General features: G+C 42.1%; 1 long non-coding RNA gene across 1 annotated transcript; it reads left to right on the top strand.

The window, feature by feature from the left end:
* The first annotated feature begins 280 nt into the window (after positions 1–280).
* On the top strand, positions 281–27098 carry LOC149436053 (uncharacterized). The gene is made up of 2 exons (XR_016308341.1): positions 281–972; positions 26933–27098. It is a non-coding gene; the product is annotated as an uncharacterized LOC149436053 (long non-coding RNA).
* The last annotated feature ends 462 nt before the right edge of the window (positions 27099–27560 follow it).

The raw sequence follows: 27560 nt of genomic DNA on the forward strand, positions 1-27560 counted from the left end.
GATGCCTCCGTGTACTTTAGGAGCACATACATAGTATATATTTGAATGTGTCCTTGAGAAATTAACTGTGGCAACAGGCAAATGTTATAAATAATGTGTGCATACTTTAAGGCTCCTGCAAATGCACTGTTTCTTTCAAAGCAGAAGTAGTTACTTGGAAATGTGCTGAGGCTGCTTTATTCTTATAAGGGAGATGAACTGTATGCTGCAAGCTTCAGATAAGAAGGAGTGGAACAGATGAGGCAAGACTTTGGATATGCAGCCAAAGAAGCAAGATTCACCTCAAGAAAAAAACCTGCCCCTCTTCCAGTTGATGAAAGGAGAGTGAGTTTGCAGTCATGGAAGTCACAGAATTACAGAGATGAAGGACTTGGGAAGAATCAGTAGAGAAACCATCCATGAATAAAGCTAATCAACAACTGGAGTGTAGCAGTCTGCCAGAGAATAGGACTGGAAGATAACATGGTGCCTTCAGTTGTGGAGATTCTAAGAGAATACAAGGTGGAAATAAATGGAATACCCTGGATTTGAGCAAGAAACAAGCTCAGGAAGTTACCTGCTCTGCCAAAATTGATGAAAATGTGGCACTGATGATGTTTGTCACAGTATCAGAGGATGACAGGAGCAAACAGAAAATACAAGCAGTGGTGGTTGCAGCGAGAAACAACAAGTGAAGTGTACAAGAAGCATTATGTGGTGCATACCAAGAGTAGTACTTATGGCCAGGGGCAACGGGTGGTGTGTACCAGGAGCAGTGCCTGTGGCCAGTAACAACAGGTGGAGCATACCTGGAGTAGTGTCTACAGACTGCATAGACCAGGTGGCAGCAGAGAACCATGGAGGCTTAGGGCCTGGAGAGGCAAACAAGGTCATACTGATACACAACTGGGGGCCCAGTGGCTATGTGTACAAATGTTGCATGGGTGGTCACCCAAAGAGTACGCCAACCCTTTAAGGAAGCTGCCACATAAGGTGGGTGCACCCAATTGTCCATGGCTGTGACACTAAGGGTAAAATCCGCTCGAAGGAGGAAGGTAAGTAACTGCTATGTGTTGTGTACAAGAATGTCTGTCTTGAACAGAAGGAACAGACTTCACCTTGTCTGTCAACTTGTATAAATTTCTCTATGATCATCAGTTGAAAAGCAAGGGGCAATAATAGTAAACTACAACTTGTTGGTATGGGAAACTGAACTGTTACTGTTTTTGCAGACACTGGCACAGAAGTCAATTCTCATTCACCCTGAGCTAGTAGAAGAAAAGGACATCATCTCAGAAAAATAGTTTGTGCTCACCAGGTTGGGGGAACCTGCTCCCCTTCATCCATTGACTGGGGGGTAGGAAGTGGGATGAAAGAGGTAGGGGTCTTGGATGAAAGATCTAGCACCTTTGAGCAAACACCACATACTGACCCAAGTACTGAGAAGATAAAAGGCATAGATTCCAGCCCTCCAGTAAACAAAAGGTTTACTGGGATACCAAAATGTTGTATAGGGAGAATTTGTCCCCACAGGACAGTGAGACAGAAATGGTTAAAAGACAGCTGATTGTGTATAACCAATTTGGCAGACTTGAAGCTGGCACACAACATTTAGCAGATCACTTGGGAATCACTAAGACCAAGGCCTTAGTGATGCAGACTTTTTATTATTTATTTCAGGTACTTATATAGGGCTGTCAATTTTACACAGCGCTTTACATATATATTGTACATTCACATCAGTCCCTAACCCTCAAGGAGTGTACATTCTAAGGTCCCTAACTCACAGCCATACATATACATATTAGGGCCAATTTAGACAAGAGCCAATTAACCTACCAGCATGTCTTTGGAGAGTGGGAGGAAACCGGAGTACCCAGATTAAACCCACGCAGGCACAGGGAGAACATGCAAACTCCAGGCATGTGGTGCCATGGTCAGGATTTGAACCAGCGACCTACTGCCAGGCGGAAGTGCTAACCATTTAGCCACTGTGCTGCCCCAACATGCTTACAGACATAGCTAGCTTGGTCCTTTGTTACTTGCCAGCTGATTAGGAAGATGTTAACAAAGCTCTACTACAACGTTTGTCAGTAATTGATGAATGTTAAACAAGGTGGCAGTGGATATACAGTTGCAAGAAAAAGTATGTGAACCCCTTGGGATTACGTGGAGTTTTGCATGAATTGGGCATAAAATGTGCTCTGAACGTCACAACAATAGAAGAACACAGTCTGCTGAACATAATACTACACAAACATTAGATGTTGCCATGATTTAATTGCACATAACATGTAAACATTCACAGTGCAGGGAGGAAAAAGTATGTGAACCTTTGGACTTAATAACTGGTTGACCCTCCTTTGGCAGCATTAACCTCAACCAAACGTTTCATGTAGTTGCAGATCAGACCTGCACAATGATCTGGAGTAATTTTGGACCACTCCTCTTCACAAAACTGTTTCAGTGTAGCAATATTCTTGGGATGTCTGGTTTGAATCGCTCTCCTAAGGTCATGCCACAGCATTTCAATCGGGTTGAGGTCAGGACTCTGACTGGGCCACTCCAGAAGGCGTATTCTGTGCTATTGCAGCCATTGTTCGGTTGAATTACTTGTATGCTTTGGGTCATTGTCCTGTTGCATCACCCATCCTCTGCGGAGCTTCAGTTGGGGGACAGATGGTCGTACGTTTTCCTGCAAAATGTCTTGATAAACTCTGGAATTCATTTTCCCATCAATGACAACAATCCGTCCAGGCCCTGAGGCAGCAAAGCAGCCCCAAACCATGATGCTCGCTCCGCCATGTTTTACAGTGGGGATGAAGTTTTGATGTTGGTGTGCTGTGCCTTTTTTTCTCCACACATAGTGTTGTGTGTTCTTCCCAAACAACTCAATCTTGGTTTCATCTGTCCACAGTATATTTTGCCAGTAGTGCTGTGGAACATCCAGGTGCCCTTTTGCAAACTTCAAACGTGCTGCAATATTCTTTTTGGACAGCAATGGCTTCCTCCGTGGTGTCCTCCTATGTACTCCATTCTTGTTTAATGTTTTCCTTATTGTAGATGTGTCAACAAAAATGTTAGCATGTGCCAGAGATTTCTGTAGGTCTTTAGCTGACACTCTGGGATTCTTCTTTACCTCATGCAGCATTCTGCGTTGTGCTCTTGCAGTCATTTTTACAGGACGACCACGCCTAGGGAGAGTAGCAACAGTGCTAAACTTTCTCCATTTGTAGACAGTCTGTCTTACCATGGACACATGAACATCAAGGCTTTTGGAGATACTTTTGTAACCCTTTCCAGCTTCATGCAAGTCAACAATTCTTGATCGTAGGTCTTCTGAGAGCTCTTTTCTGTGAGGCATGGTTCACATCAGACAGTGCTTCTTGAAACCAGTAAACCCAAAACAGGTGTGTGTTTTTTAAGGGCAGGACAGCTGTCAGCAACACATCCAATATATCATCCCACTGATTGGAGTCAAGGTTGGCTCACTCCTGGCTCCAATTAGCTCTGGGAGAAGTCATTAAGCTAGGGCCTCACATACTTTTTCCTCCCTGCGCTGTGAATGTTTACATGTTATGTGCAATTAAACCATGGCAACATCTAATGTTTGTGTAGTATTATGTTCAGCAGACTGTGTTCTTCTATTGTTGTGACTTAGATAACGTTCAGAGTGCATTTTATGCCCAATTCATGCAAAACTCCACGTAATCCCAAGGGGTTCACATACTTTTTCTTGCAATTGTAATTCTGCCACTAGCCATTATTACCCTTTAAGCCAAACAATGCACCTGACAGTAGTTAACCAGTGGCACTTTTCTTTTTTAGGGCATGCAAAGTCACTGATGCTGTTCTGTGAATCTTTATGAGAATCAGTTTCCTTGCAGAGGTCCTCCGTGATCAAGACCTGCAGTTTGTGTCTAACCTGATGCAGGCTGTTTGGTGCATGTTTGATCTGGATACTTAAACCTCTGCAAGTAGATTTTGACCGTGGATGAGGGCTTTTCTGGTGGTTGTGTATTGTGTACTGTACTTGGATGAAGCTGGAGCCACAGGAGATATTTCTATAAAGTTTTGCTTGACCACTCTTTAAACTGAGGGTCAAGCATTTCTGGTAAGCCTCTCTTTCTGCATGGAGTGTTGTGCACATGTGGAAATAGTTGTCATTCGGTCAAGAGGATAGATAGTTACATAGTTAGTCTGGCTGAAAAAAAGACAAAAGACAAAAAGACATCCAGTTCAACCATAAAAAAAAACAAGTTATAATCCTACACCCACAGTTGATCCAGAGGAAGGCAAAAAAACCAGCAAAGCATAACATAATTTGCTCCTGCAGGGGATAAAATTCCTTCCTGATCCCCCAAGAGGCAATTGGATATTCCCGAGATCAACTTTACCTATCAATGTTAGTAACCATTTATCACTGTCCCAGCCCTTGCAGCCCTTTTGATCTGTGCAAAGATAACTGCTTTCTAATTGGGACCTTTCTTTTTCTCACACGAACTTTCTTCCCACATAGATTTTTCTTTTCTTATATAAACATAGGATTAAAAACACATCTATTATATTTATATTATATATTTTATGTATACTATACAATATTTTGTGTATTTACTTATCACCATAGGTATATATCACCATAGGTATATACTTTGTTGGTATTGCGCGTAATAGTATAATTTGCATATCAATTACTCATTAAGTGAGTAGGTGATTTGTTTTATGCAAAACTATTAGGCTTCACTAGTCACTAATACACCACTGAATATCTGGCTTTGCAACACATTCAGTATATTTTAGAAAAACTTTTTTTTGTACAATGTAATATATTCACACAATTAATTAGTAGGGTAATATATGGCTTTGCAATTTATTCATTATTGTTTTTCAGTAAAAGAAACACATTAGAATGTAATTTTTTTTATTTGCATGATACACATACTTTCCAATAAGTGCTGCACTTTTTGGGAATATTTTGTGAGAATCCAGTATCATGGTATAGTGAAAGCTGCTTTACTTGATAGTTTGAAACTAGCGCAGATTTTTTTTTCTTTTTCTACATATAGTGGCTAGCCCTTACTAGTGGCAGCAAGGCATGCATATCCCAAGAATTTTGTGATGTGGTCCTAACTACACTTGAGTCCATCCCTAAGTGCAGGAGTATCTGGGTTTACAGATTTACATTTGCCTGAATGAAGAGGTGGCTGCCAAGTAGGCCATACAGTCAACATACAGAGGATGCGGTTCTCCCGATTCACCAAAGAAAGATGGCAAATTGAGTTCCTGGTTAAAAGTGGAAGGAGGAAGCCACCTTAGAGAAAAAAGTGGTCCCGAGGTTTTAGGGCTACTCTGTCAGGGCAGAACGTTAGGTAAGACTCCTTGTGTACAAAAGCCTCCTGGCAATAGATGGGAAAAACTGGCCATGAGAAAGCAGATCCGGCATCACTGGCAGAAGCAGCGGTAATTAAATGTTCAACTGTAGGAGAGAGAGAAACCAGAGTCTCTTCAGCCAAAATGGTACAATTGCAAATATTATTACAGAAATCTGCTTGAGTCAGCTAAACATATCCAGATTCTAAGCATTCGGGGATAGATATGCCTCAACTGGAAGTTCCACTGGCAGTCTAAAAAGTCTGCCCTTCACTGATGGGTATGGTGCTTTAGGAATTTGCTGCATTTGATACTCCAGGGAGTTGTCGCTAGATCTATCTGGGGACATCCCCACTTCAGAATTAACAGACTGAACATTCTAGCTTAAGGACAACTAGTTCTTTGATCAGAAGGAGCTGCTCAACAAATCTGCTGACTTTGAGTTGCTGGCACACAGGCTGCCTCAGGTCTCCTCAATGCATCTGAGCTCAATCAACAGTTGTACTTCCAACATCAGAGTTCAACTACTTGTTCGACCCCAACTCTCTATGTATACAACTGCCATTTTGTTGTCTAGGCACAGTACAATTATTGTCCCTCTTATCAAAAGGAGCAAATGCCAGAAGAGCCTTGAATGCTGCTCTCAGTTTGAGAGCATTCAATACCATGCCTCATAAGCTGAACAGCCTTGAACAGCCTGCTCCTTGAAATGCATCCCAAAATTTTCTATCTGGCATCTGACGTGATAATGTTCCTTTCGAAAACAACAATTGGTTGATTAGGAAGACCCAAGGATACTCGGGTACTGTTCTGCTGGAAGAAAGTTTGCTCTCAAAGCACCTTTAGAGTATCCAGAAATACCCCCAAGAGAATCATTATTTTGATTTGGCAGAGGAAACTCTTCTTCCAAACTGATTAGCTACCAAAAAGTTTGTAGATTGTGTAGCAGAGCATCCCATTGCTGGCTAGAAGAAGGATACTGTCCAAACAGTGGCGTATTCTCATCCCCTTGCTATGGCAGACAGTAAGACCTTTGTGCATGTCCTGAGGGAGTTGGTCAGTGTCAGGGATGTGGGTGTGACCAGAAGTGTGTGGACTGACACAGGGAAACGTAGGCTTCAGATATAGTAAATAATATAATTTATTGAGACTAACAATACAAATATAAACGCAGTGCACCAAACCCCAAGCTAGCACAAATACATACAACAAGGTGAAACAAACCCAAACCTAAACTGATATAGATACACAGGTACATACACATATAGAGCACAACGTAGTCAGGCAGGCCGGGTCGATAACTATCGGGCAGGTAGGTACAGGAGGAGCAGGTGGAGAGAATGGTCAGGGTCACAAGCCAGGGATCAAACAGGAGAAGTCAGCAGAGGTCAGGATCAGGCAGGGTCGGCAACAAGTCAGGCAGAAACAGGAACAGGAATGCAGGTTACAAGATACAGGGGCCCATGGAAAAACACACACCAAGGCCCTGACTGTGAGTCTGGCCATTCCTTAAATACAACCCCTGCAATCAGCTTCAGGTGTTTTGGCTGACAGCAGGGGTGAGTCTCTGATTGCTGAGAGAACCCGCTGGCCAGCCCTGGTACTGCAGCCCACAAGGCAGATGAGTCCCACCGTTATTGGCAAGTCCATTCCTGACAGTACCCCCCCCCTTCAAGGAGCGGCCTCAGGACGCTCCAAACAGTCCTAGCTGGGTAAAATGTTCCACCGCCCGGGTCCGGTAACTGGTGGGATATCAAAGACTGGCACATCGAGCTTGGCACCGGACAGAGGCCCATCGGGCTGGGCACCGGACAGAGGCCCATCGGGCTGGGCACCGGACAGAGGCCCATCGGGCTGGGCACCGGACGGAGGCTCATCGGGCTGGACACCGGACGGAGGCACTTCGGGCTGGACACCGGACGGAGGCACTTCGGGCTGGACACCGGACAGAGGCACGTCGGACTGGGCACCGGACGGAGGCACATCAGGCTGGACGCCGGGCCACCAGGTGGAGCAGCGGGCACCGGGCCACCAGGTGGAGCAGCGGGCACCGGGCCACCAGGTGGAGCAGCGGGCACCGGGCCACCAGGTGGGGCAGCAGGCACCGGGCCACCAGGCAGGGCAGCAAGCATTGGGCCACCAGGCAGGGCAGCAGGCATTGTGAGCCTTGTGAGCTGCAGTACCAGGGCTGGCCAGCGGGTGCTCCCAGCAATCAGAGACTCAACCTTGCAGCCAGTCAAACACCTGGAACTAATTATACTGGTGTATTTAAGGGACATTCAGACTTGCAGACTCTGCCTTGGTGTTGTGTTTTTCCTGGGCCCTGTATCTTGTAAACCTGCGTTCCTGTTCCTGTCTTGTTGCTGACCCTGCTTGATTCTGACCTCTGCTGACTTCTCCTGTTCTGATCCCTGGCTTGTGACCCTGACCATCCCTCTGCCTGACCCTCTGTACCACACTGCCTGCTACCTGCTGAACCTGGCCTGTGACACCGACCATTCTCCGCTTGCTCCCCCTGTACTTACCTGCCCGATTGATATTGACCCAGCCTGCTTGACGACGCCTGCATTGTATGTACTGTTATCTGTGGGTGGTTGGTTTGGTTTGTTTGCACTGAGTTATGTTTTAGTATTGCACTGCGTTTATGTTTGTATTGTTAGTCTTGAATAAATTATATTGTTTATAACTTATCTGAAGCCTGCGTTTCCCTGCGTCAGTCACACACCTCTGGTCACACCCGGGAGACCTGACAGGCTGGGTAGAGACATCATGCTGGGTAAAGACATCAGGCTGGGTAGAGACATCAGGCTGGGTAGAGACATCAGGCTGAATAGAGACATCAGGCTGAATAGAGACATCAGGCTGGGTAGAGACATCAGGATGGGTAGAGACATCAGGCTAAATTGTGGGTGCCGAGGCACCAGGCTGAACCACGGAAGGCGGGTTCTCAGACGGCAGGCTGACCGGTTTGGATACTGGCAGGATGGTACTGGTTGGAAAGAATTTTCGCTTTTTTCTGGTTTTAGTTACTGGAGCACTGTAAGTAAACGCAGGTCTGTAAACGAATGGAGCCGCTGAAGACAGAGAAGAGCTGGAGGATGGAACAGAGGAGGGAGCAGTTGCTACAGAGGACTTCTTTACAGGGTTAAAGAAAGGATAGGTGCAGCGAGTGGGAGCAGGTGACTGGTATGTGGCAGTTAGCAGAGTATACTGGGCCGTCACTGGGGGTGCTGTCGGGGATGCAGGAAGAGTGCCTTGAGCAGAGGAATGATGTTGCAAGCCGACTGAGGCTGGGTGCAACAAGTCTGACCATGTCTGCAGTATGGGTTGAACAAAGCTCCGCTTACACAAAGCCTGTCTGGTCAAAGACTGCACTGCGTTTATACAATCTCTTAGTACCTGTTGTGAACATGCAGAATAACGCTCCAGAAAGTAATCCACATCATCCTCTAATAACCATACCAGGGACTCTACCTGGTCGGCACTAAATGGCGGCAAAAATTCATCCCTGCATTCGGGGGTACCGGATGAAACCAACTCAGCACAAACCTGAATCAATGGCTGCACCTCAGAGAATTCTGTGCCCTGATCTACTAGGCAAAGAGCGATCCTTATACACTCTAGTAGTTGATCCCTGGGATACTCCTTCAGAGTCTGATAAGCATAATCCCTGTCATCAAACACTAGCAGAGATAAATACACCACCTCATCAAGATCCATTCTTCCCAGCAACAATAAGCCAAGATGGCTTCCCTGTGCAGCCACTTCTGGTCAGGATTGGCCTTGGTGTAATGTCAGGGATGCGGGTGTGACCAGAAGTGTGTGGACTGACACAGGGAAATGTAGGCTTCAGATATAGTAAATAATATAATTTATTGAGACTAACAATACAAATATAAACGCAGTGCACCAAACCCCAAGCTAACACAAATACATACAACAAGGTGAAACAAACCCAAACCTAAACTGATATAGATACACAGGTACATACACATAGAGAGCACAACGTAGTCAGGCAGGCCGGGTCGATAACTATCGGGCAGGTAGGTACAGGAGGAGCAGGCGGAGAGAATGGTCAGGGTCACAAGCCAGGGATCAAACAGGAGAAGTCAGCAGAGGTCAGGATCAGGCAGGGTCGGCAACAAGTCAGGCAGAAACAGGAACAGGAATGCAGGTTACAAGATACAGGGGCCCATGGAAAAACACACACCAAGGCCCTGATTGTGAGTCTGGCCATTCCTTAAATGCAACCCCTGCAATCAGCTTCAGGTGTTTTGGCTGACTGCAGGGGTGAGTCTCTGATTGCTGAGAGCACCCGCTGGCCAGCCCTGGTACTGCATCCCACAAGGCAGGTGAGTCCCACCGTTATTGGCAAGTCCATTCCTGACAGACTGAAGGAAAAACGAGTAGTGGGAGTGAAATGCAGGATGGATTAGGACGTGTAAGCAGACATCTGATAAATCTAAAGAAAGCATCCAATCTCCCTGATTTATTGATAATAGAACTGATTGGAGATTCTGCATCTTGAACAATGCCAACATTATATGCTTGTTGAGTTTTTTTTTCAAGTTTTGCACTGGGCATAGAGCGCCTGATTTTTGTTTTTTGTTTTTTTTTGTACTAGGAACAGAGGTGAACAGAATCCTCTCCTCCTCAGGGCACTTGGAACCTTCACTATAGCTTTTTTTTTAAATAATTCGGTCATTAACTGGACCAAAAATGTTTGCTTTTCTATTGAAAGCGGAAGCCTGGCTGGCTGGAAGTGATTGGAAGTTGGGCTTCGTCCAAATTCACTCCAATACAGAGATTATGGTCCATTAATTCTGAATATTTTCCATCCAGGTGTGTGTACATAGCTTTGGTTTGGCTCCCACAGGTACCACTAGGATGAGTGCACCCAAAAAGGGGACTCTTTCTGTTCTCCCAGAACAGGTGCCTTAGATTTTTAAGGCTAGATTTTAAATAATACATATTTGATACTTCTCCAGTTTCCTTTTGTAATCTTTTCCAGGACTGTAAGATTGTGCTTCTTCGTATCTATCAGTGAGTTGCCACCTATAGGTTTGACCTTTCTGACTCTACTGATTTTATCAGATGGTATTAGCCCTGACTTGCCACTGGTCACTCCAACATGGATTGGTATCTTGCACCAGTTTGACTTCTAGGCAGGATCCGCTAACTATGGCTTCAGCCATAATGCCCTCCTTGACGTGACTGTGGACAACATCAACCTTAAAGAACGTCTAATAACATCTGACACCTTCGCTAGAAAGAGTCCTGCCAATTTCAGCTCTTAGAAAGCTGTTACCACTTTGTCTCTCTTCACTTCCTCCAGAAGGGCTTCTTCAATATTAGTCCTCGCACTCAATATTGCTTTGCCTACTGCTGCAAACATTATTGCTGGTCTGAAGGCACCTCCAGATGCTACATTAGAGCTCTTCAGATCTAGATCTAATTTTTGGACTAGAATGTCCTTGAACATAAACACAAGGTAATGTGTCTTACCATTCACATTAATGATGCCTCCATCATCAGAGACAACTGCAGCAGGTTGACCTTTAGCTCTTTCAGGAGATGCAGTTTTAAGAACCTGTTGTTCACACGGGTCCTTTTCTCTGGTCCTTGCCACTCTTCCTGGATTAACTCCTCCATCAATGAAGGGAAATTAAACCAGATTTATTTTGGTAAGTACTTTCTAAATTTGTGGAGTGTTTTCTCTATTTCGCTACAGGAAATTGCCTCCTTAACTGCCCTTCCACTGACAACCTTTCCAATTCAACTGCGGACTACAGAGTAGAGGCTTCATATATCGACTCCTTGGCCGATTGTTCAATCAAAGCTGCTACTTCCCTGATATCCGCTTCTAAGTCTGTCGGTGCTTCCTCCAAGCGGGCTTGACATACTAACTTGTCAGTTGTGACTTTCCTCCACAAACCCAGCAACTATTAGGGCTGATAATGGGGCTCCAACCATATAGCTCTTTTAGAGGTTGTACAGGAAGGACTTCCACCCAGGGGAGGTTGAACTTGGCTGGGGCAACAAGCGGTAGGGGATACCTCGCGACTGTCTTTTATTTAAAGCTAACCAGTCCTATTGGGCTGTGGGAGAAAGCCACAACCCATTGTGTGCTGCCATGATGTGCCAAGAAATAATATTTACCTCAGCTGTTGTTTGCCTATAAGGAAATGCCCCAAGATTCCAAAGGCATTTCACCATTTGAGTTCCTATACAGAAGTCTAGTAAGAAGACCCTTAGACCAAATCTGAGATACTTGGAAAGGCAGAGTTAATGGCCCTAAGGTTTCTTTGGTCATTTTCTAAGGTTCTGGGCCATAATAGAGACACTGATTGGGATGGTACGACTGTACTTTTAGAGAGCACACATGCAAATTGACTCAGAAGATGTGTGTTCTACACCCAGGGCAGAAAAACAAACTTCAGGCAGCATTGAAGAGGCCATATCAAATCAGAAAGGGCCTGAATTATGTCAATTGTGTGGTAAGTTTGGGAGAAGGAGGTTGAAAACAGAAAGTACGCCATATAAAAATGTCCAAAACAAACAATATAAAAACAGCACACGTAATGCCAGTTTGCAGCTGTCCTGACCAGGAAAAGACTGTCACACTTCTAGACCTGTTAGCTGACATTGGGGAGTTGGAGACAGACCTCAAAATGAATCCTCTTCTCTACACAAGAAGCTCAGTTGCTGGAAAATGCTTGTGGCACATGGTGACCATCTTAACCAGGGATGATGCATCTTGCAGTCAACAAAATGGACGTAGGGATGTACTACATTTAGTGGTAATTCAGATGTCCCATAGTGTCTGGTCATCACCAGTAGTCATAGTCCCTAAAAAGGTTTAGACACCCAGGTTTCGTGTGTACTACAGGAAGCTGAATGCCATCACTGCTGATGCCTACCCAGGGTAAATGGGTTGTTGGATAAGCTGACAGCTGTCTGCTTTTGTCAACCCATTTGGATCATTCAAGCTTACAGTAATGACTTTGGGGAATGTACCAGCCACCTTTTTTTGTGAATAACCTGCTTGAAGCATTCAGTCACCTACCTGGATGAAATTACAGTACTCAGCCCTACAAACTGGCAGTTGCTAATCTGATAGTCAAACTCATGAAGCGTCAGACTGGCATGAGATGTCCAGTGCTTGGGACACTAGGTAGGAGGAGGCACCCTGAGTCAGGGATGGTCAAGGCAATCATGGCCTGGCCTACCTCTCAAATCAAGAACCAGGTTATGTCATTCTTGCAGACAGCCAGCTAGGAAATGTGTGTGCACAGTATCTTGGCTAAACCCTTGAACGACCTAACAAAGCAGAAACTGCCAAAGCTGGTGTCCTGGATGACAGAGTGCGAGAATACCTGGCCTCAAATGAGTCTCCTGTGCTTCAAGATTGCAAACATTGGTTTATGGTGAAAAAAACTAATGTTACTGTCTATAGCTTAGATCTAGTCCTTAGCCAGTTGGATCAGTCAGGAGAGGTGCATCCCATGCTCTACCTGAAAAGTATGCTACTCTCCAGGGAGCTAACTTATGCTGCCATTGAGGAGAAGTGTCTTGTGATGATGTGGGCGCTTCTGTAAAGCCACAAGTTCACAGTGATCACTGACTATGAGCCGCTCAGCTTGGAAAACCGTGTTTCTGGAGAGAACAGCAAGTTACTTAGTTGAAACATGATTCTCCAGCAATGGTATTTCACCATACAACACAAAAGGGAAGTTTAATTTGCAAAGCAGATTTATTTTCCCAGCAAGCAGAGCCAGCAGAGGTTGGTCACATTGGAAAAAAATTTATGTGTAACCTCCTAAAGGGGAGGAGAGTTGTGCTGTTAATGAGGTCTGTATTGAGAAAATGGGAAAGTCTTATTGCACACAGTGCCACCCTAATTTCACTAACATTCCCAAGTCAATAATAAAAACAGGTTTACATTTCTTGTTTGTGTTAGGCATTCGTGGGAGGTCAACATCAATTAATGCCAGCACTCCAAAGGTGTACAATAAATTCAATAAATAATTATAAAAAGTGTAAATCAATTAAATAAAAAAAATGCTATAAAATTACAGAATGGAAGACATCCTTGCCTCTGCATATCAGAGAGGAAAAGTTTGGCAAAACTTGGTTCTACTGGATGGAATATACCTTTTCCTCCAGTTATATTGTCGACCTTGCCACCTGAAATTGACAGTTTATAGCTTCTGCTCTTGGAGCCTTGAAGTGTAACTGGTGGGAAGTCACCTCCTGAGCCCTTCAAGGGCTTCCCGCCCTCGAAGGCTGTAGTATGTTGCCACTGGGGATGAACCTCTGATAACACACCCCCACCCCCTCTCACATCACCTTCCCCTGCCCTTTTTTTTGCCATACTCCGTAAACCCAAAATTGTAGCTTTATAAATCAGTGGAAAGCAAACCCTGACAGTGGGGGGACCTTGCTTTTCTGTGGAAGGGAAACCCCTTACAGTAGATTGATACTCTGGATAATTTCCTTGAGTTCTACAGCCATAGCCTTGTGTAACCACAGTTATTTTTTTGTTACATTTGAAACATGGGTCTCCCCTGATGATTTGATGTTTTGTTTTTATTTTATACTGCATTTTGTATTCTGCTAAAAACTTAAATATTAAGATTTTTTTTAAATGCATTTCTGTAAACACCATGAGGTTGATTACTAAAGGTAAATTTACTGCACACTTAAAGTGCTATACAAGTGCAGTTGCTTTAGATCTGAGGGGAAGCTCTGAAATGAGGCAAAGCTCTGCTGATTCCTATCATGTGCAAGCAAAAATGCTGTTTTTTATTTTCTTTGCATGTTCCCCTCAGATCTAGAGCAACTGCACTTTCAAGTGCACAGCCTATTTACCTTTAGTAAATCAACCCCATGTGTTGTCTCTTTATTTCCTGGGCTGATTAAATATTATCCTATTATGCGAATCCTGCCAACACTAGTTAGAAAACAATACAAATGAAAACATGCAGAATATTGTGCAAACTTTCTAATGACTAATTTATGCAAATACTCCAATCAAGTGCAAACCTGGTATAGCTGCTAACCCATAAAATCTGTGCAAATATTATCACTATCACGAAAACAAAAATGTTCAAAAGCTCATATAATGGTGCTAAAATGTGCAAAAACCACAAGCTAATTACATTTCTGCAAAAAGTGCAAATACTGTATATCATACAAATTTTATGGACTTAACCAATAGAAGTTCATCAGATAGATAAGCAAAGTTTAGTTTTTTGGAGGGGTATCTGCCATTGTTCCGCAGTGCAAGAGTGAAGATTCAAAATAACAATCCATGCTCTGGTGACCACCCCACCTCACTAATCACTCACCAGAATATGTGGGACCTTTTAATCATCAAACGCTCCAAAAAAACGCTTACTGCGGTGTGCCACCAGTATCAGGATTCTTTCAGCTTTTTTTCTTCTTATCCTCCCTTCAGGTTCCCACTCCTCCAGTTTATTTTGACTTTCGGATTTTCATGGCTATCTTACAGATATCAATATTCTCTGCAGCTCTGAACCCAAAAGAGACACAGACCAAGAAAAATGCTCCCATCGCATATAACCATTTATTAAAATTGAGTTAAAAACAGGTGGCACGCACAGTCCGCCCTACCTGCACTGCTATTGGAGGCTGGAGATGTCAATCACTGGGTCCTGGCTGGAGATTCCCAGCTGCCACCCGGCGTAACTGCCTAACATTTACCCATAGAAACCTTTGCCATCCTAACTCTTCTCTTCTTTTTTCCTGCAACAGATTTCCTGCAACAGATGACAAAATCTCAGCCCTGTCCTGCCCCAGCTTGACCACTTCTGTCTATAACAATTCACTGTCATCCACCCTGGATACATTCCCCCCCCCCCCCCCTTATTAGGCACAGAATTAGGCCCCTACAACCCTGGGAATCAGAGAATACCAGATGCTCTTGAGCATCTGTGGTGTAAGACCTTAGTCTTCCCAGCAGGACTTCAACCACTATAAATCTGCCCTCCAAAAATACAATTCCTGTCTCCACACTGCCAAGACAGACCTGATTTTATCACTTTCATTAACACCCTCTCACGCAATCCCCATCAACTCTTTTCTGCCTTTAACTCTTTACTTCGTCCTTCATTACCTCCACCCACTAACTCACTCACTGTCCAGGAGATCGCCAATCACTTCAGACATAAGATTGGTACAATTTGTGACAAGATATTCACTGTACAGATATCTCCCTCACCTAACACTCCTTGTCCACTTGCGCGATCTATACTTTTCTCATTTAACTCAGTTACTATAGAGGAGGTCACTAAACCCACCTAACCACCTGCCCCTTGGATCCTGTTCCTGTGCAAATACTATGGTCACCCTCTGACCCTATCCTAAACTCTTTAACTCATATCTTCAATCTCTCCCTTTCTACTGGCATCTTTCCAAAACCTCTAAATTATGCACGAGTCACCCCCATACTTAAAAAGTTCTCATTGGACCAAACCAGTCTTAACAACCTAAGACCCATCTCCTTACTCCCTTTTACCTACAAACCCCTTGAACATCTAGTCTACAACTGGCTAAGTTGCCATCTCATTGAGAATAACCTTCTTGATCCCCATCAGTATGGATTTCACCCACAACACTCCCCAGAAACTACTCTCCTAAAACTCAGAAACAACTTACTAACAGCTAAAACCAATAATCAGCTATTCTGTACTCTTACTCCTAGACCTCTTTGCTGTGTTTGATACAGTTGACCACCCCTTCCTCCTCAAAAAATTCGAATACCTTGGTCTTTGTGACTGTACTCTCCGTTGGTTCGCATCTTACCTATCTCACTGCACCTTCAGTGTCACTTACAACTCTACTTCTTGCTCTCCTATTGCTCTTACCATCGGGGTCCCCCAAGGTTCTGTCCTTGGACCTCTCCTATTTTTGATCTACAACTCTTCCCTGGGTCAGCTGCTATTTCGTTGTTGATGACATCCAAATCTGATTTACTAACAGACATATCAGACTGTCAGATGAGGTGTCACACCACTTCCTCAAACTCAGTCTATCCAGAACTGAGCTTATAATATTTCCTCCCCCATGTGCCTCTTCCCCTGACATCTGGGCCAAGATCGATGGCACAACTATCAGTCCATCCCTGCATGACAGGGTGCTAGGGGAAGCCCTGGAGTCTGAACTGTCCTTGCAGGCCCACATCCAATCCCTATCCAAATCATGCATCCTCAACCTCTGCAGCATCTCCAGAATATGTCCCTTTTTAACCAACTACACGACAAAGCTTTTAATTCACTCCATGGTTATCTCTCGACTCAACTACTGCAACTTCCCTCATTGCATTACCTTTACATAGGTATCCCCCCCTTCAGTCCATCATGAATGCTGCTGCCAGACTCATCCACCTTACCAACCGTTCGGTGTCTACTACCCCTCTCTGCAAATCCCTCCACTCGCTCCTGCTCACCCAACAAATGAAATTAAAAATACTAACGACTTACAAAGCCATCCACAACTCTGCCTCCAGCTACATCACTAACCTGCTCTCAAAATACCAACCAAATTGTTCTCTTTGTTTCTGCCAAGACCTCCTGCTCTCTAGCTCCGTTGTCACCTCCTCACATGCTCTTCTCCAAAGCATCTCCCATCCTGTGGAACTCCTTACCCTAATCTGGCTGATTATCTCCTATTCTGTCCATCTTTAGACGATCCTTGAAAACCCTTCTCTTTAAAGAAGCCTATCCTGCTTCTAACTAATATACTGTACAGAGTTTTTACTTTTTCCATCAGCTCACCCCCCACATTTATTACCTTTTGTATTACTTGTATCCTCTTAGATTGTAAGCTCTAAATGAGCAGGGCCCTCTGATTCCTCTTGTACCAAATTGTATTGTAACTGTAATATCTGCCTTTATTTTGTAAAGTGCTTCGCAAACTATTGGCGCTATATAAATCCTGAATAATAATAATGTTAGGAGTTTATTTATCATAAAATAGAATTTGTATCACTAATGGACTTGTAATGGTTTTTTATTTGTTTTGCATTGTGATTTAGTATTATTAATGTTTATGCCATATTTATGTTTTTAGCTTAGCATCTATAGATTTTAGGGGGATTAAGTGCTGTCACAATATTTTTATTTTTGTTAATCTGGCATATACCATCAACTGGTTAATTTTTTTTTTTTTTTTAATACCAAACATGTCTATGCTTAGCTACTGTGTGCAGTGGTTTTGCACAGAGCAGCCTGGATTCTCTTCTTCTGGAGTCCCCCGCAGGCTCTCCTGGCTCCTCCTTCCTGTTGGGTGCCCCCACAGTAAGCAGCTTGGTATGGGGGAACCCGCTGCTCCATGTGTCCATTCACACATGGAGCCGTGGCTTGGCCCTGCACCCTCTGTCTCCTCATTGGCTGACTGGCTGTGATTGATAGCAGTGGGAGCTAATGGCTCCAGCTTGCTGTCTCAGTCAATGGGGAGACAGAGACCCGGGACCAGTCATTACGGGCTGTCATTCATTATGCTGGATCGCAATGAGGCTCAGTTAAGTATTGAGGGGGCTGGAGGAGCTGTTGCACACAGAAGGTTTTTTGCCTTCATGCATAGAATGCTTGAAGGTAAAAAACGTCAGCCTTTACAACCACTTTAAATTCCATATGTATAAGATGGGAGTCTCTGCCTATTTTCAGTAACAATAAAGAAACAGGTATTGAGTATCTAAATGAGGTAATCTGTCCTTTTTAATCAAAATATTATTCCCTTTTAGAATCTTAAGGACATGTACAGTATATGAAAGAAAAAGAAAGTTGATGCAAAATTAGGTACAATGGATGTTTTTGTGGGGTCTGTGTCCCTTCTCTTTCTCTGCATTGACCCCCTCCTACACTTGCAGGGAATCCCGATACCTTCGGTTATATTTTTTCTACAAGACATTTATGCTGGGGTGATGCATGATGAGAATTGGACATCAAATATTATGTTTTTCATCACTGTATTTAATATTAAATCTACCAATAGGTGAATTTTCTTTTTTAATTTCTTTTAGAATTAATTTAATACCATAATCTTCTGATGAAACAGAACATGTAGAGTCCAGGAAACGTGTTGAGCTAACACCATCTGTCACAAACACCTAAGGAGTGTTACAGTTTGAATATTAGGGGGGATTTGTGCTTCTGCTTGCTTTTGATATATATTCATCAATGCTCCAATTATGGGTGACAGAAGTATGTGTAATTTGGGATCTTGATATATTTCTGATGTACCTTGGGGATTGCTTTTATCTAATAGATTTTAAATCTTTGTATAAATAAAGAGATAAAGTTCTTTTAAAAAAATTTTTGTTAATGTGTAGTGCTTCAAAAGTCCTGCCTTCTGTATATATTTTCTTTTGAACATGTGAATTAAAGTGTTCCTAAACCCAGGACCCTGCATTCACTATATCTGGTCTCCCACAGAACATAAAAATGCAATTATTTTAATAAATATAAACTGCTAAATACCTTCTCTCATCAGCAGTTAGACCAGTCTTGTGACTTCTAACTGTGTCCAACTCAGCACTAGCTAAAGCTTGTAGGAGGAGTTTTCTTTCTGCTCTAGGAGGATGGAAATCCCCTGACCTCTGTCTGGACAGTGCTGATCACATGCACTCTCCCAAGAAAAGAAAAAAACCTCTCTAGCAATATACACCAAAGTGAGCATGTGCATGTTCAGTCTGGAGGTAAGTGGTGGTCACTTGATAAAGGGGAGGAACAAAGAAGAAAGAATCAAACAGCCTTTTACACAATGCAGAGGATTAACCCCTTATGTTCCATAGTGAGTATAACAAGCATGCTTTACTGCATATACAGACTGAATTTACTGTTGAGGGTTTAGTAACACTTTAAGGATGTGGCACATTTGAAAGAGCCTTTTTTCTCTATTAATGTTTAGGTAGACACATGATAGCCCTGAACAAATTCATGCAACGTAGGAAAATTTCCTTGTCATATTTTCAGGCAGGACAGAGGAAAAGGAGGGCAATGTAAGTGCTCACTGAGATAAAAAGAGGAGACCACAGTGGATAAAAAGGAAGGTTTTAGTCTGAAAACCACCTTGTCATTGTACAAAACAAGAAAAGACACTTTACAAAAGATGGCTGCTAACTCACACACTAAGAAACACACGTAACAGACATGGCAACCTTGAGTCCTCATGCACACTGGACGTTTTGATAATGCTGGTAATGTTAGCTGTGTAAAGTCATGTTAAAAATGTGAGTTTTTCAGCTTTTTTTTAGTGTTTTTACATTAGTGTCTAGCGACCTTTTTCCACGTTTAGCGGTGTTTTTCCATGTTTCCAGTTTTTAGCGGATTTTTTTTTGGTCAAACAGGTCCCAAAACACCGGTTTGCGATGTTTTACTGCATTTTGCTGCGTTTTTCAGCATTAGATCGATTTTATAGCTAAAAAACTCCTCTAGAAACCCACTAGTCCTGGGTTTTTTTTCCAGCCAAAAAACGTCCCAGCCAAAAAACATTGATTACAGTCTGTGTGTGTTGACAAATAGGATAAGATGCTGGGGGGTTTACTAGCTGTAGAAAAAAACATCCAAAGCCAAAAACAACAGCTGTAAAAACGTCAAGTGTGCATGAGGACTAAAGGTGATATCTTCCAAAGGAATGTCTCTAATTTGTTCAAAGGGGGGTTTCCAAAGAGCAGAGAGCACCAGGTTTAAATCTTAAAGTAGTTGTAAAGGCTCAAAGTTTTTTACCTTCATGTATTATATTCTTTGGTTAAGGAGGTTGATACCTTGAGAACAAAAAGAACCCCTAGAATTTGTCAGGATCTAAACCTGTGACCTCTGTAGTGTTTGGTTGTAGCTCCTCTCACTGTGCCACCTGACATGCTGGAAAGCTCCCTGTCTGATTCCTTAGACAATCTTTCCTGGTACCTTGATTAACCTCAAACTCTTTGCTCCTCGAATAAACTTTCTGATTTAAGCCATGTCTCTGCATTTTCTGTTTGTCTGATTATTGTGCTCTTCTCAGCTAATATCTTGCTCCTTTCACTCCTGTTTCCATTCATATCTTATCTACCACTCATTACCAATCTTTGGCTTGCTCCTCAACTATGCTTCTGCTCAATCCCAAACCATTTGTTACCAACCTTTGGCTTGTTTACTGACGATGCTTCTGCTTGGTCCCTACCTGCTATATTTGCTACTGGACACAGGATTGCTCACCTCCTGGTGAGGTGATCCTTAGGACTGTGATGTGGCAATAGCACACAGCAAAATTTATGTTTAGACCCTGTGCCTTAGGTGAACCCGCATCATCAACCAGGGTGAACTGCTTGTGTACTTATCTTACTGGTCGATGGGAGCCTCTCTACTGCTATACAGTGGGGATCGAAAGTTTGGGCACCCCAGCTAAAAATTTGTATTAATGTGCATAAAGAAGCCAAGGAAAGATGGAAAAATCTCCAAAAGACATCAAATTACAGATTAGACATTCTTATAATATGTCAACAAAAGTTAGATTTTATTTCCATCATTTACACTTTCAAAATAACAGAAAACAAAAAAATGGCATCTGCAAAAGTTTGGGCACCCTGCAGAATTTATAGCATGCACTGCCTCCTTTGCAAAGCTGAGACCTGCCAGTGTCATGGATTGTTCTCAATCATCGTCTCGGAAGACCAGGTGATGTCAATCTCAACGGTTTTAAATGCCCAGACTCATCTGACCTTGCTCCAACAATCTGCACCATGGGTTCTTCTAAGCAGTTGTCTAGAAAACTGAAACTGAAAATAGTTGACGCTCACAAAGCTGGAGAAGGCTATAAGAAGATAGCAAAGCGTTTTCAGATGTCAATATCCTCTGTTTGGAATGTAATTAAGAAATGGCAGTCATCAGGAACAGAGGAAGTTAAAGCAAGATCTGGAAGACCAAGAAAAATATCAGACAGAACAGCTCGCAGGATTGTGAGAAAAACAATTCAAAACCCACGTTTGACTGCACGATCCCTCCAGAAAGCTCTGGCAGACACTGGAGTTGTGGTACACTATTCCACTATAAAGAGATACTTGTACAAATATGGTCTTCATGGAAGAGTCATCAAAAGAAAACCTCTTCTACGTCCTCACCACAAAAATCATCGTTTGAACTTTGCAAATGAACATATAGACAAGCCTGATGCATTTTGGAAACAAGTTCTGTGGACCGATGAGGTTAAAATTGAACTTTTTGGCCAGAATGAGCAAAGGAACGTTTGGAGAAGAAGGGGCACAGAATTGAATGAAAAGAACCTCTGTCCAACTGTTAAGCATGGGGTTGGATCAATCATGCTTTGGGGTTGTGTTGCAGCCAGTGGCACAGGGAACATCTCACGAGTAGAAGGAAAAATGGATTCAATAAAATTTCAGCAAATTTTGGATGGTAACTTGATGCCATCTGTGAAAAAGCTGAAGTTAAAGAGAGGATGGCTTCTACAAATGGATAATGATCCTAAACACACCTCGAAATCCACGGGGGATTACATCAAGAGGCGTAAACTGAAGGTTTTGCCATGGCCTTCACAATCTCCTGACCTCAACATAATTGAAAATCTATGGATAGACCTTAAAAGAGCAGTGCGTGACAGACAGCCCAGAAATCTCAAAGAACTGGAAGACTTTTGTAAGGAAGAATGGGCAAAGATACCTCAAACAAGAATTGAAAGACTTTTGGCTGGCTACAAAAAGCGTTTACAAGCTGTGCTACTTGCCAAAGGGGGCAGTACAAGATTTTAACTCTGCAGGGTGCCCAAACTTTTGCAGACGCCATTTTTTTGTTTTCTGTTATTTTGAAAGTGTAAATGATGGAAATAAAATCTAACTTTTGTTGACATATTATAAGAATGTCTAATCTGTAATTTGATGCCTTTTGGAGATTTTTCCATCTTTCCTTGGCTTCTTTATGCACATTAATACAAATTTTTAGCTGGGGTGCCCAAACTTTCGATCCCCACTGTAGCTACTGGTCTCCGAGCCTGACCGCCAACCATGACAGAGTGGAAGTAGAAGCTATAGAAATAGGAAACTTAAGCTTTTTGTTTGTGTGGTTGTAGCACCTCTTCCCCAGTGACTTCCTTGATGAATTTGTCAAGTGATTCCCAAAAGGGCATTCATCATTAAAAGACATGCATATAAGACATTTCTTACCTTAACAAACACATATCCCGAAACCCTTGAGAAGTGTTACTACATAACTGCAAACCCGTCAAACCAGAGCATGGCAACAGCCGACCTTGAACTTGATGGATGTGAAACAAGGTACTGTGTTCAAGGGATTATGGGTACCATGGTTCATGAAAACGCACTTCCACACTAAATGACACGCACTCAAAATTTTTAAAAATATGGTCCCACTGGTTGGAGCAAACCCAAGACATAATATTGACTGCTCACTTCTCTCCCTTTGATTAAACAGAAGGAAAGATTGAAGGCTGCACCTAGCTAGACCATCACTGCCTCTTTCTCCTCCCCCCAACCTTTTCCTTCCCCCACTGCCCACATTATTCTCTATATCTACTCTTTTTTTCCTTTACTACTATTTGACATTAATGTGCAAGTAATCTCATTATTTTTAATGCTGATGCTACCAGCTCCTTTAATTTTACAAATTGTATGGGCAGCTCTCCCTTGTCCCTTATGCCTCATGCACACTAGGCATTTTAATAATGCTGGTAACGTTAGCTGTGTAAAGTCACGTTAAAAACTCAACTTTTTCCGTGTTTTTTAGCATTTTTGCATTAGCATTTAGCTGCGTTTTGCTGTGATTTTTTGGATTTGCATTTTTAGCGTTTTTTTTTTTAAAAAACTTTTTTTTGCTCAAAAAACCATCCAAAATAACTGGTTTGCCACTATTTACCACATTTTTGCCACATTTTTACAGCTAAAAAACTTCTCTAGAAACCCACTAGTTCTGTTTTTTTTCCAGCCAAAAAACGCCCCTGCAAAAAAACGCCGATTACAGTCTGTGTGTGCATGGACACACAGGATAACATGCTTTGGGGTTTACTGGCTGTAGAAAAAACCATCAAAAGCCAAAAACAGCCCCTGTAAAAACATCCAGTGTGCATGAGGACTTATAGCTAATCAGAGTTCAAAACTTGTGTAAACAAGCCCTTAATAATTCAACCCCTATGATTCTCAGGGACAAATTTGTTTTAATTTTACAGAATTCCTCAGTTTACATAAAGCACCCCACCTGATTCGTTTTAACTAGAAAAAAAAACATCTTTTTTCAGGTAGTGTTTCCTGAGACACATATTTTTTTTTATCTAGCAGTAATGTGCCACAAATGAGCAGCTGAAGTAATAGAACAGATCTAAAAGCTATCAGAAAGTTTACACTTCAAAATAAAATGAAGGTAAATCCTTCAACTTAAAGATTGCCAAACAGTGACAAAGTGTTTCTTAGCATAGCCTGTGATCTTCTTTTTTACTTACAAAGCAATAAGAGTTACAGAGCCATAATTCAGAGACAATAGCCAGACATAAAATAGCTGGAGTTGATGTAGGCAGCAATGTAAGAGGGAGAGACAAGACAGCTGGAAGGCAAGTGAAACTATAACTAAGCCTAAATCTTTTCCAATCCTCATTCTAAACCTATTGTACAGACCCTGTAAAAGGAAAGATGCTTATACTTACCTATTCTGAAGTTTCTCCGGTCCCAGTACTGGCTTTAGTGTAGAGGAGAAGCAGCCAACAATGGATGCCCTACAGTAACCAAATGGGTAACGTCATCACCCAGGCTCTGCAGCCATTGTCAGCGATCTCTCCTCTTCACTGAAGCTGGGGCTGGAAAGATCATGTAACGAGACCAAAGTGACTTCAGAATAGGTAAGTATAGGCATCTTTCCTTTTACAGGGTAGATAGAATTAGCTTAGAATGGGGGTGGGAGTAGATTTAATCTTAGTTATGGTTTGAATTGGCTCCACTTTACAATACTTAAATCAAAACTATAGCAGATTATGTCAGAGAGAAGAGGGAAAACTATAGCATAGACATGCTGCACATCAAGTAAGTATTTATAGTAGGCTGCCTTTGAAGAGGAATCTCAGACCAGGTGTTATATAGCAGGTAAAAGATGTGCTGATTATGCAGGAAGTGCTCACTTACCATTTCGCAGCAATGTCTGCCATTTTACGAATGGCTCTATTAGAAATTATAATAGTTTAATATGTATGTTTGGAGGCATACAGTATACCTGGACATGTTTGACACTTGGTAAACATGTTTTTCAGAAGAAATACTGCAGAGTCACTATTTCATGATTTATGGATTATTGCCAGGGACACTGCCAGGCACCAACACCTTATCTCAGAAGCCACCAGAAGAGCCACACCCTGTCAGCCTTATCTCTGAGAACACATCTAATATGCATGGACACTTACAATATATCATTTATCCCTCCCTCCTAGATTGTAAGCTCCAAGGAGCAGGTCCCTCCTTTCCCTTTTGTACTGAACTGTATTGTTGCTGTATTGTCTCCCGTTATATTGTAAAGCGCTGAGCAAATTGTTGGTGCTATATAAATCCTGTATTATTATAATAATAATAATAATAATGTAATGTTATTCTGTGACTGGGTGAATATGAAGTATTCAACAGTAATGTCCAACATTGTTAAAATGTGATCTTAGTCTTGATATGTAGAGTCTATAAAACCTATATGATCTAAGGAGGGCTAGGGTTTTTTTTGGTGAAATAAAAATGTTACACTGACCCTCCCTGTAGGCTACCACATTGCAGCTCAGTGCAATGCAGCAGTAGCAATATACAGCACTGTATAGCTCTGTAGGTAGTAGCTAACTGTCCAGTAGCGCTGATTACTATTTCTCAATAAAATCGCTGAAATTTGTCCCACACTTCTCCAACACATACTCACAAATGGCTGATGGGAGGTGGCTGCCTCATTTGCCAACCACTATTATTGGCCATATTTTAACATCTCGCCACAGTTCACAAGTCAGAAACTGCATTATGGGGATTCACTTTTTTGAGCAAACTATGTTTCACCGACAAAAACTGGAACCCCATTCCTAGTGGTAACATTTGTGGTTTTTGCTTAAAAGATAAGTTCACCTCTCATAACGTGTTACATGTTACACGTTACATGTTACACCCATTTTCAGGGTGTAACATGTAACATGTTATGAATGCACCAGTCCCTGCTCCCTTTCATTGACAGCTAGTGGGAGAATCTTCTTTCCCCTAGCTAGCTATCAAATTTTTAAAACACACCAGCCCAGCTGCATCACTCATTCACTCTGTTCTGTGAATGAGAAGCTACAAGTCCCAGCAGCCTTATCGGCTATCAGCTTGTAGTTCTCAATTAACTACCACAGAGCTCAGTGGTGGAGTGCCGTGGAAGTTCATTGAGACTTCCTGTCAGTACTGTATATCTGCTTGCCCGTACATCCCGTACGAGTAAGCAGATATAACGATAGATCTGCAGGAGCCCTGCATGGCACCAGTGATCTGCTGATCACTGGTGCAAAGCTTTAGAGGCTCCTGCAACAAAAAATAATAAATGCACATTTTTTACCTGCAAAACAATGGGCATTTATTATTTTTAGTATAAAGGTAAATTTATCCTTTAAAGACTATCTAAAGCCAAAACAAAAAAAATATATATATATTGCAGCTAAGTAATCCTTGCTCTGCTGGCTTCATTAATTTTATTTTTTCAAGCTTCTTTCACTTTATTTGCACCTGGCAATCCTGCAAAAAACACACTTCCTTTCCCTAGGTGGCTATGTCACTCCTCCACTGAATCTATAGTACACCCATCTTAATACAAAGAAAGCTGACCTTAAGTCCAGAATCATTTTTAGCTTGCTGAATAATGAAATGTCATACCGCTAGCAAAGGAATTACACTTTTTAAAAACATTTGTCACAAAGAAGTTTTGAAATCTAAATTTTGCAATCAAACCAGTCCTGAAAAATAAATAAGTGGAGCATAAAAGTTGAATTGTAAAAAATATTTGTTGCTAAATACTGAATACTGATCAAAGCTTGAAGTTCATTCATGCTGAGAAATATAACTGGCAGATCATCTAACATTATTTTCTAGGTACGCTCTAGAAAAAATTGAAAGTGAAGCCTTGATGTGTATAATAAAAACAGAGTCTACCTGCATACAGCTTTAGCTTTTAACCTGGCATAGTCATTGTGCACTAGTCCATCCAACTTTCTAATCTGGTGAGCTGGGAACCCAATGTGTACACCTGTTTACAATGGCAACATACCCCCAGCAATTTCTTTCTCTTACTTACATATATCCTCATGCATCACAGTGTCAGTGCTAACAAGTTTCTTAGAGCCACCAATCAAATTCAAAAACTTTACTGGAAGTTTCATTATGTTTGGCTTTGGAACATAGGCTCACCGAAACTAATCTCTATGCTTAAGCCCTTAAGTGACTGAGGGTAAAACAAATATTAATGCCTGAACACAATTTTGCAACTTTGAGATGTGTTAGTAAAACTGTACATATCATCACAACTACTTTGTGTATCCAGGTGGATTATACCTTGTTTTTTTGTTTTTTTTTCAGGACAACTTGGACTTTCTTTTGGTCATAAATGGTTATGGATATCTCCTGAATTTTATTTTTATTATTAAAGGAAAACTGGCCAACTTAATTTAGCTGTATATTTCTTGCTATTACCATAGTTTACCACCAAAGAACAACCCAAAATAAACTATCCTGCTTCTGATGATTGCTGTGTATGTTATTTGTTGTTTGTACCTGTAGTACAACCCAGAAAGAATGGGGTGCATTTTGCTGTCTTTTTAGCTTACCTAAAACAAACTGACACTAACACTAACTGACACTGATACTAATTTGACATTTTTTTTTAAAATCCTACTCAAAATATACTGACCCTGACCTTTGACTCTTGCCTTGACCGTAACACTAACCCTGGCACTGGCCTAGATCAATCTTTGATCTAGCTAATTTTTTCTTTATTTTTATTATTTATTATTTTCTTTTAACACTTTTGTTTCATCTCCCTCTCCTACAAGGACAGAAAGGTACAGTGTATCTTTGTATTCATTCAGAAGAGGAATTAAACACATAGGCGGGCTGCACAGTGACTGCTCACTTTGATAGCCATTCAGAGGCTATCACAGCGATTGGATGGCCTGGAACTGGGAGTCACAGGTCCAGATTGTTAATA

Source organism: Staurois parvus, unplaced genomic scaffold (assembly GCF_062004578.1).
Source record: "Staurois parvus isolate SC_StPar_1 unplaced genomic scaffold, SC_StPar_1.0 ptg001432l, whole genome shotgun sequence".
In the NCBI taxonomy this organism is placed as follows: Eukaryota; Metazoa; Chordata; class Amphibia; order Anura; family Ranidae; genus Staurois; species Staurois parvus.